The sequence below is a fragment of the Coturnix japonica genome, chromosome 3 (assembly GCF_001577835.2).
Source record: "Coturnix japonica isolate 7356 chromosome 3, Coturnix japonica 2.1, whole genome shotgun sequence".
Taxonomy (NCBI): domain Eukaryota; kingdom Metazoa; phylum Chordata; class Aves; order Galliformes; family Phasianidae; genus Coturnix; species Coturnix japonica.
In genome coordinates this window covers 95,863,759-95,872,268 of record NC_029518.1, presented here as the reverse complement: position 1 = coordinate 95,872,268, position 8,510 = coordinate 95,863,759, and positions in this window count along the sequence as shown.

The following is an 8,510-nucleotide window of genomic DNA, read 5'->3' as shown; positions in this document are numbered from 1 at the left end:
TCCCTCTGAATGGCCTCCATACCCTCAGGCAGATCAACAACACCTCCCAACTTGGTGACATCTGCAGACTTACTGAGGGTACACTCAATTCCCTCATCCAGGTCATCAATGAAGATGTTAAACAAGATGGGCCCTAGAACCAACATCTGGGGGACACCACTTGTAATGGATTACCAGCTGGACGTAACTCCATTAGCCACTACCCTCTGGGTACAACTCTCCATCCAGTTCCTTACCCAAAGAACATTATACCAGTACAGACCACTGGCAGTCATTTTCCTTAGGAGGATACTATGAGAGATCGTGTCAAAAGCCTTGCTGAAGTCCCGGTAGACTACATCAACTGCCTTACCCTCATCTACCAGCCTGGTCGCCCAATCATAGAAGGAGACAAGATTGTTTAAGCACAACCTGCCTACCATGAATCCATGCTGGCTAGGCCTGATCCCCTGCATGCCACGCACATGCCGTGTGGTCTCACCCAAGATGATTTGCTCCATAACTTTCCCCGGTACCAAGGTCAGTCTGACAGGCCTGTAGTTCCCTGGATCCTCCTTACGACCCTTCTTGTAGATGGGAATCACATCGACAAACCTACAACCCTCTGGGACCTCTCCAGTCAACCAGGAGCGCTGGTAGATGGCAGAGAGCGGCTCAGCAATCACCCCTGCCAGCACCCTCAGCACCCGAGAATAGATCCCGGTTCAACCACACCAGTTTTCTTCCCCTACAGCTCACCTTGCAGCATTCAGGGACAGACTGGTGAGTGATTACCTTTGCATCACTTGTTTAGCTTTGTTAGCAGCCAATAAATGAAGGATGCACACCTACAGGAACGCTTCCCAAGCTCACTCCTTGATGTCAGTGCCATCCCTGGCCGCAACACTGACTGAGGATGGGGATGTTTGGGGTTGTGACCTCAGGAACCACATGTGTTATGGTTTTGTAATTTGGTCGGTGTTGCTATTCCACATCAGAATGTCATGTGGGATAATGGGAGTCAAGGAGACAAGTTTGGTTTTTTTTTTCTTCTTTTCTGTGGTTTGCCTTAAATGGACATGGGGGTGAGGGTGGCACCAGAGGGGAGGTCGAGAAGGGGAAGGGGCATGGTTGGAACTTCCCACCTCCCACAGCCCCTCAGTGAGATTTGGACGTTTTATTCTCATTCTTGAAACTCTCTCGTTGTTGTTTAGTGTCATTGGGTTCATTAAACTGCCGTTCGTTCTCAGATCATTCCTTTTTTTTCATTTTTTCCCTCCTAGACCCATTCGCAATCTCCCTTCCCTTCCCCTCTCCCGGAGCGCATGTGGCTGGGCTGCATCGTGCCTTACCAAGCTGTTATAGAGGGGGGTATTTTGTTCCTTCTCTCCCTGGGTTTGTTCCCGCTGTCACCGAGTGAGCTCTAGAGAGAACTCCGTGACAACATGGTCTTGTAGGCATCAAACAGCATCCTGCCATCTGCTCTCCCAGCCCATGTTCTGCAAACACTTACAGGACAGGGTTAAAGGTTCTTTATTTTTCCTCATGGTCTGTGCCTGGCTGCTCTGCTTCTCAGAAATCGGGGCCATTCCTGGAAAAGGCTCAGGCCCTGGTGAAACTGAAAGTGCTCCTCAGGCTCAATTGTTTTTGGAGATGAATACCCGATAAACTTCCTGAGGTCAGGATTTGATTGGTAATGGCCCAGCTGGCTTCCTGACCATTCCTGAGGATGGCGGATGCTGAGAGGCAACGCCTTTGTAACCTCTTGGCAGGAAGCAGCAGCCTGGGAGCTCCCAGCATGCTTGTGGTCTCTGTGACAAAGAGGCTGAAGGGTTCACAGAACCCTGGGGTTCTTGGGGCTGGAGGGTTACAACTATTGGGCCATGTGGTCCTCCTCTGGTCCTGAAGGGCCACCCAGAGCAGGGAGCCCAGCACCAGAACCCTAGGATGCTTGTTGTTCCCCTGAGTTCCTCTGCTGCCGCCGCTGCCCCTGCAGGTCCACTGTCCTTTGGACATGATGCTCCTCCAACACCACCCCTGTGCTGTTCATATTCCTGCAGCTCCCTCAGGGTCGTGAGGCAGCAGTGTGCCCTTGTAGCCAAAAAGGCCAGTGGCACCCTGGAGTGCATTAAAAAGAGCGTGTCCAGCAGGTCGAGGGAGGTGATCCTCCCCCTCTACTCTGCCCTGGTGAGGCCTCATCTGCAATACTGTGTCCAGTTCTGGGCTCCCCAGTACAAAAAAAGACAGGGATCTCTTGGAAAGAGTCCAGCGGAGGGCCACTAAGATGGTGAAGGGCCTGGAGCATCTCCCCTATGAGGAGAGACTTAGGGAACTGGGTCTGTTTAGCCTTGAGAAAAGAAGGCTGAGAGGGGATTTCATCCAGAGTTACAAATACCTGAGGTGTGGGAGCCATAGTGGCGAGGCTGGTCTCTTTTCAGTAGTGCGTGGGGACAGGACTAGGGGTAATGGGATGAAAGTACAGCATAGGAAGTTCCTTTTTACAGTGAGGGTGACGGAGCACTGGAACAGGCTGCACAGGGAGGTGGTGGAGTCTCCTTCTCTGGAGATATTCAAGACCCGCCTGGACGCCTACCTGTGTGATGTGGTGTAGGGAGCTGCTTTGGCAGGGGGGTTGGACTTGATGATCTCTGGAGGTCCCTTCCAACCCCTACAATTCTGTGATTCTGTGAGATCCCGCAGCAGGAGCCCCCACCGCTCTCTGCTCCCTGTGCCAGGGCTCCGGCACCCACCCAGCACTGCAGTGCTGCTGATGGGCAGCTCCTGGGCTGCAGGCTGTGCTCCTGGGCTGCCTGGTAACCACAGAGCAGAACCCGGCTCTACTCTGTTGTACCTCCTATGAGTTTTAATGGCTGTGGTGGGACACACCTGAGCCTCCCCTGCTGTGGGACGAGCAGCACCAGCTCTCCCAGCTTTCCTCCCAGCAGAGCTGCTCCACGCACTGCACCTTCCTCATGGCCTTTTGTATGGGCTCTCATCAGGTTGTCCCAAACATTGTAAGCATTCCAAAGATCCCAATTCCTTTGCAGAGCCAATCCAGTTGAGAAACTACTGATAGGAAAGAGCAGGGGCTCAGTGCCACTAATCAGCTGTGCTTGTCCTGCTCCAGCCCTGGTGCTTTCCATGTGCTGCTCAAACTCCTGAGCTGACTGCTGATGGCTTCAGGATTGTTTTGGGCATCTCAGCCTTCCAGAGAGGTGGATTTGGTCGTTTTCCTGTCACCCGGATGAGGAATCGACTGCATGGCCATATCTAGAGAGCTCAAGTCACCAGCTCAGTTTTCCAGCAGCTGCCAAGTTTCATTTGCAGCTGCAGCTTCAGGGAGGAGAAGGTTTCCTCTGCCCCCCCAGCAGGAAGCTGTGAAGAGGTTCTGTGCTGTATAAGAGCAGTCAGAGTCGGGCTGTGAGAGCACCTGGTTTGGGGAGCACTGACAGTGCAGGTAGGACCTGGCGGCGGTACCATGGGGTGGGACAGGGGCACTCACACCCTCTGGGAACTCCTTGTCCTCTGCTTGGTGCTTCATGTTATGGTGCTGGGATGAGAGGGCCGGCAGGAAAGAGGGGATTGTGGCAGGGGGCAAAGGGGCTGCGCTGCGGGGGCTGTGGTGGCAATGGCTGCACTGGATGGCAAGGAGGAGTGGGGAAGCATGAAGAACTCAGCACTCAGATCAGGGGCTGAACATGGCAGGAGTGGAAGCACAAGGGACACGATGAGGGGAAAAGCTGTGCAAGAGTGAGTGGGATGCAAAGCAAAGCCCAGCACTATCCTTGCAGCTGCATGTTGGCATGCTGCACTCATTCCTGCACTAAGAGCTCGGTGCAACTGTGCTGGTTGTGTGTCACAGTGTGCAGCCCTTTGAGACAACAACTGGCAGCTGTGTCTGTGCAACATGCTGTGCCTGCATCTCTTCCTGCCACCTTCTCTCTCGGTGGGGCTCCTCACAGAGGGATTTCTCTCATTACTGAGCCTTTCCTCTTAACTGGCGCTCTGCTGCTTTCCTCTTCCTTGCAGTTCAGCACCTACCGGGATGCATTCCAGCCTCCATTAACCACAGCTCTATCAATGGCCAAGGGTAGACTGGCTGCTGGAGCATGGGCAGCAGACAGTGTCCTGCCCTCTGCTTGTCCAGCCCCTGCTCTGTGCACACCATTGGGAAGGGGTTAAGCGTTGTTTCATTTTTCTTCATGTCTGTGCCTGGCTGCTCTGCTTCTCAGAAATCGGGTTTATTCCTGGAACAGGCTCAGGCCCTGGTGAAACTGAAAGTGCTTCTCAGGCACATTTTGCTTTCAGAGGAGAAAGCCCAGTATGGCTCCTAAGTTCAGGATTTGTTTGTTAAAGGCTCAGCTGGCTTCCAGGCCTTAACTAAGTACAGCGGATTCTGAGAGACAGCGCCTTTGTAACCTCTTGGCAGGAAGCAGCAACCTGGGAGCTCCCAGCACGCTTGTGGTCTCGGTGACAAAGAGCCTGCAGGGTTCAAAGATCCCAGGTAGCTTCCAGGAGGGGACCTGGTAGGATCATATAATGGGTAAATGTCCAAACTGTGTTTGTCAAGGGTAAAGTGGTCCAGGAAGCCTGGATGCTCCTCAAGACAGAAATCTTAAAGGCACAAGAACAGGCTGTCCCTGAATGCCGCAAAGCGAGCCATAGGGGAAGAAGACCGGTGTGGATGAACTGGGATCTATTCTTGAGACTCCGGAAGAAAAAGAGAGTTTTTGTCCTCTTTAAGCAGGGATAGGCTACTTGGGGAGACTGCAAGGAGGTTGCTAAAGTATGCAGGGATGAAGTTAGGAAGGCAAAAGCCCAGCTTTAATTTAGATTGGCAACAACAGTAAAAGAGAATAAAAGATCTTTTTACAAATATATCAATGGTAAGAGGAGAACCAAGGAAAATGTCCACCCCTTACTTGATGCAGCAGCCAATGTGACCACTGAGGATAAGGACAAGGCTGAGGTCCTCAATGCCTGTGTCACTTCAATTTACAGGAGGGAGGCAAGGTTCTTTAGATATATTATGCCCAGTGTGAGATTAAGAAGAAAATGTTCAAATGTTGTTCCGACCAGTTTATTAGAAATAGTCATGGGGGGGATGAGGGAGGGAGAGAGGCAACTACCAAAATTAGGGTGATGGGGACAGGAAAGTGGGTGATAGAAAAGGTAAGAAAAGGGCAAGAATTGCGTAAAAGCGGGGAATAATCACCTCCTGGATGCAGCAGCATCCCATCACATGTTGTTTCGTTGGTCCGGGACAAAATAGATGCAGGGGAGAGCAGCAGCAGAGTGGCAGAGCAGCAGACCAGTGCAGCGCAGAGCAAGTGGTGGAAAGAGCAGCGAGGTCTCACGAAGCAGAGTCTTGAACAGAGTTTCAAGCAGCAAGCCCAGGAAAGTCCATTGTCAGCAGTAGGACGACAATAGATGAATCTGAGGCCAGATACCTAAAAGTTCTTCAGCATGCAGGCATGCAGGTGTTCACATAGTGAGGCATCTGATGTCCCAAAACCTCCTTGTTCACATAGTGAGGCATTTGATGTCAGAAAAGCTAACCTCATGGTTTGTCCATGCTCTTTTTATCCTACTTCTTTCCTGCCAACATGACATTCCTGGCGGCTTGGGTCAGAGTTATGTGAGTCCCCCTGAGACGGCCATCTTCCTTGAGATAAGCCCACACAAAAAGACCACATTACAGCCATTCATATGCATCTTATCTCCCTTTCGTAGCTGCTGGACTTGTCCATCAGTCACCCTTAGAAAAAGGACTTCTCAATCCTTGACTAAGGCTTGCCTAGACATGTCCATCTGTGCCTCTCAGACAAAGGGATTTCTCGAACCTTGTCCAGGACTTGCCTGAACTAGTCCATTTCAGCAAAATTAGAGACAAAAAATCATGGCCTCTTACAATGCCTTCTTTACATCTGCCTTTAATGGGTACAACAGTTGTCCTCAGGGCACTTCATGCCCTGATCTGAAAGTCTGGGATGGAATGCAGAATACACCCCCAGTGATTCAGGCGGAGACAGTTAAAGAGCTCCTCCTCCACCTGGACTGTCACAAGTCCATGGGACAAGATGGGCTCCACACTCGGGTGCTGAGGGAGCTGGCAGGTGTGATTGCTGAGCCTCTCTCTGCCATCTACCAGCGCTCCTGGTTAACTGGAGATGTCCCAGAGGGTTGGAGGCTTGCCGAAGTGATTCCCATCTACAAGAAGGGTCGTAAGGACGATCCAGGAAACTACAGGCCTGTCAGACTGACCTCAGTAGCAGGGAAAGTTATGGAGCAAATCATCTTGGGTGAGACCACACGGCATGTGGGTGGCATCCGGGGGATCAGGCCTAGCCAGCATGGATTCATGGTAGGCAGGTTGTGCTTAAACAATCTTGTCTCCTTCTATGATTGGGCGACCAGGCTGGTAGATGAGGGTAAGGCAGTTGATGTAGTCTACCTGGACTTCAGCAAGGCTTTTGACACAATCTCTCACAGTATCCTCCTAAGGAAAATGACTGCCCGTGGCCTAGACAGGTATACCGATCTTTGGGTAAGGAACTGGATGGAGAGTTGTACCCAGAGGGTAGTGGCTAATGGAGTTAAGTCCAGCTGGCAACCCGTTACAAGTGTTGTCTGCCAGATGTCGGTTCAAGGGCCCATCTTCTGTTACATCTTCATTGATGACCTGGATGAGGGAACTGAGTGTACTCTCAGTAAGTTTGCAAGAGAAACCAAGTTGGGAGGTGGTGTTGATCTGCCTGAGGGTACGGAGGCCCTCCAGAGGGATCTGGATAGGCTGAATCACTGGGCTGAGCTTAATGGGATGAGGTTCAACAAGGCCAAGTGCCGGATCCTGCACTTTGGCCACAATAACACCATGCAGCTCTATAGGCTTGGGGCAGAGTGGCTGGATGGCTGTGAAGAGAAAAGGGACCTGGGGGTGTTGTTCAATGCTGGGCTGAACATGAGCCGACAGTGTGCCCAGGTGGCCAAGAAGGCCAATAACATCGTGGCCAGTATAAGAAATAGTGTGGCCAGCAGGAGCATAGAGGTGATCATCCCTCTGTACTCAGCTCTGGTGAGGCCGCATCTTGAATACTGACTTCATTTTTGGGCTCCTCACTACAAGAAAGACATCGAGGCCCTGGAATGTGTCCAGAGAAAGGCAACAAAACTGGTGAGGGGTCTGGAGCACAAGTCTTATGAGGAGCGGCTCAGGGAGCTGGGATTGTTTAGCCTGGAGAAGAAAAGGCTTGGGGGAGACATCATTGCACTCTACAACTTCCTGAAGGGAGGTTGTGATGAGGAGGAGCTTGGCCTCTTCTACCAGGCAACAAACAGGACCTGAGGAAATGGCCACAACTTGCATTAGATGAGGTTTAGACTGGACATAAGAAGGAACTTTTTTTCTCAGAGAGTGGTCAGGCACTGGAATAGCTGCCCAGGGAGGTGGTGGAGTCGCCACCACTGGTAGTGTTCAAGAAGCGTCTGGATAGGGAGCTAGCAGATATGGGTTAGGGGATTTCTGTAGGTATGGTAAAGGGAGGACATTTGGACTTGATGATCTTGTAGGTCCTTTCCAACATTGTGATGCTACAATTCTAAGAGGCTCCAGCTGTGTTTAAACTGAAAGTGCATCTCAGGCACATTTTGCTTTCAGAGGAGAAAGCCCAATACACCTCCTAAGTTCAGGAGTTGTTTGTTAAAGGCTCAGCTGGTTACCATACCTTTACTAAAGATGGCAGATGCTGAGAGGCAATGCCTTGGTAACCTCTTGGCAGGAAGCAGCAACCTGGGAGCTCCCAGCACGCTTGTGGTCTTGGTGACAAAGAGGCTGCAGGGTTCACAGAACCCCAGGGTGCTTGGGGCTAGAGGGTTACAACTGCCAGTCTGTCTGGTCCTCCCATGGCCCTGAAGGGCCTCCCAGAGCAGGGAGCCCAGCACCACGGCTGGGGGCTGGGGGAGATCCCCCAGCAAGAGCCCCAAACACTCTCTGCTCCCTGTGCCAGGGCTCTGGCACCCACCCAGCACTGCAGTGCTGCTGATGGGCAGCTCCTGGGCTGCAGGCTGTGAACTCTGGGCTGCCTGGTAACCACAGAGCAGAACCTGGCTCCACTCTGTTGTACCTCCTATGAATTTTAGTGGCTGTGGTGGGACACCCCTGAGCCTCCCCTGCTGTGGGACAAGCAGCCCCAGATCTCTCAGCTCTCCTCCCAGCAGAGCTGCTCCAGGTTCCGCAGCTTCCTCATGGCCATATCTGCCTGTTTCTGAGGTACCCAAAGTAGGATTCCAACAGCTGGGTGGGAAGAATCCCTGGAGCTGCATAGACGCCTCTTCAAAGAAAAGGCATCGGCCTCTTCTAACATGCCTTTAACTGAAGTCTGTTTTACCTCTTCCACAGCCATGGAGTCCCAGGAGAAAGAAGCAGATGATTTGGAAAAGGCAAAACTTGCTAAACAACTGCTGGCAGAAACATTTCAGAGCGAAGGGCTGGATGAAGAATACTGGCTTCCCAAGCTGATGAACATATTAGG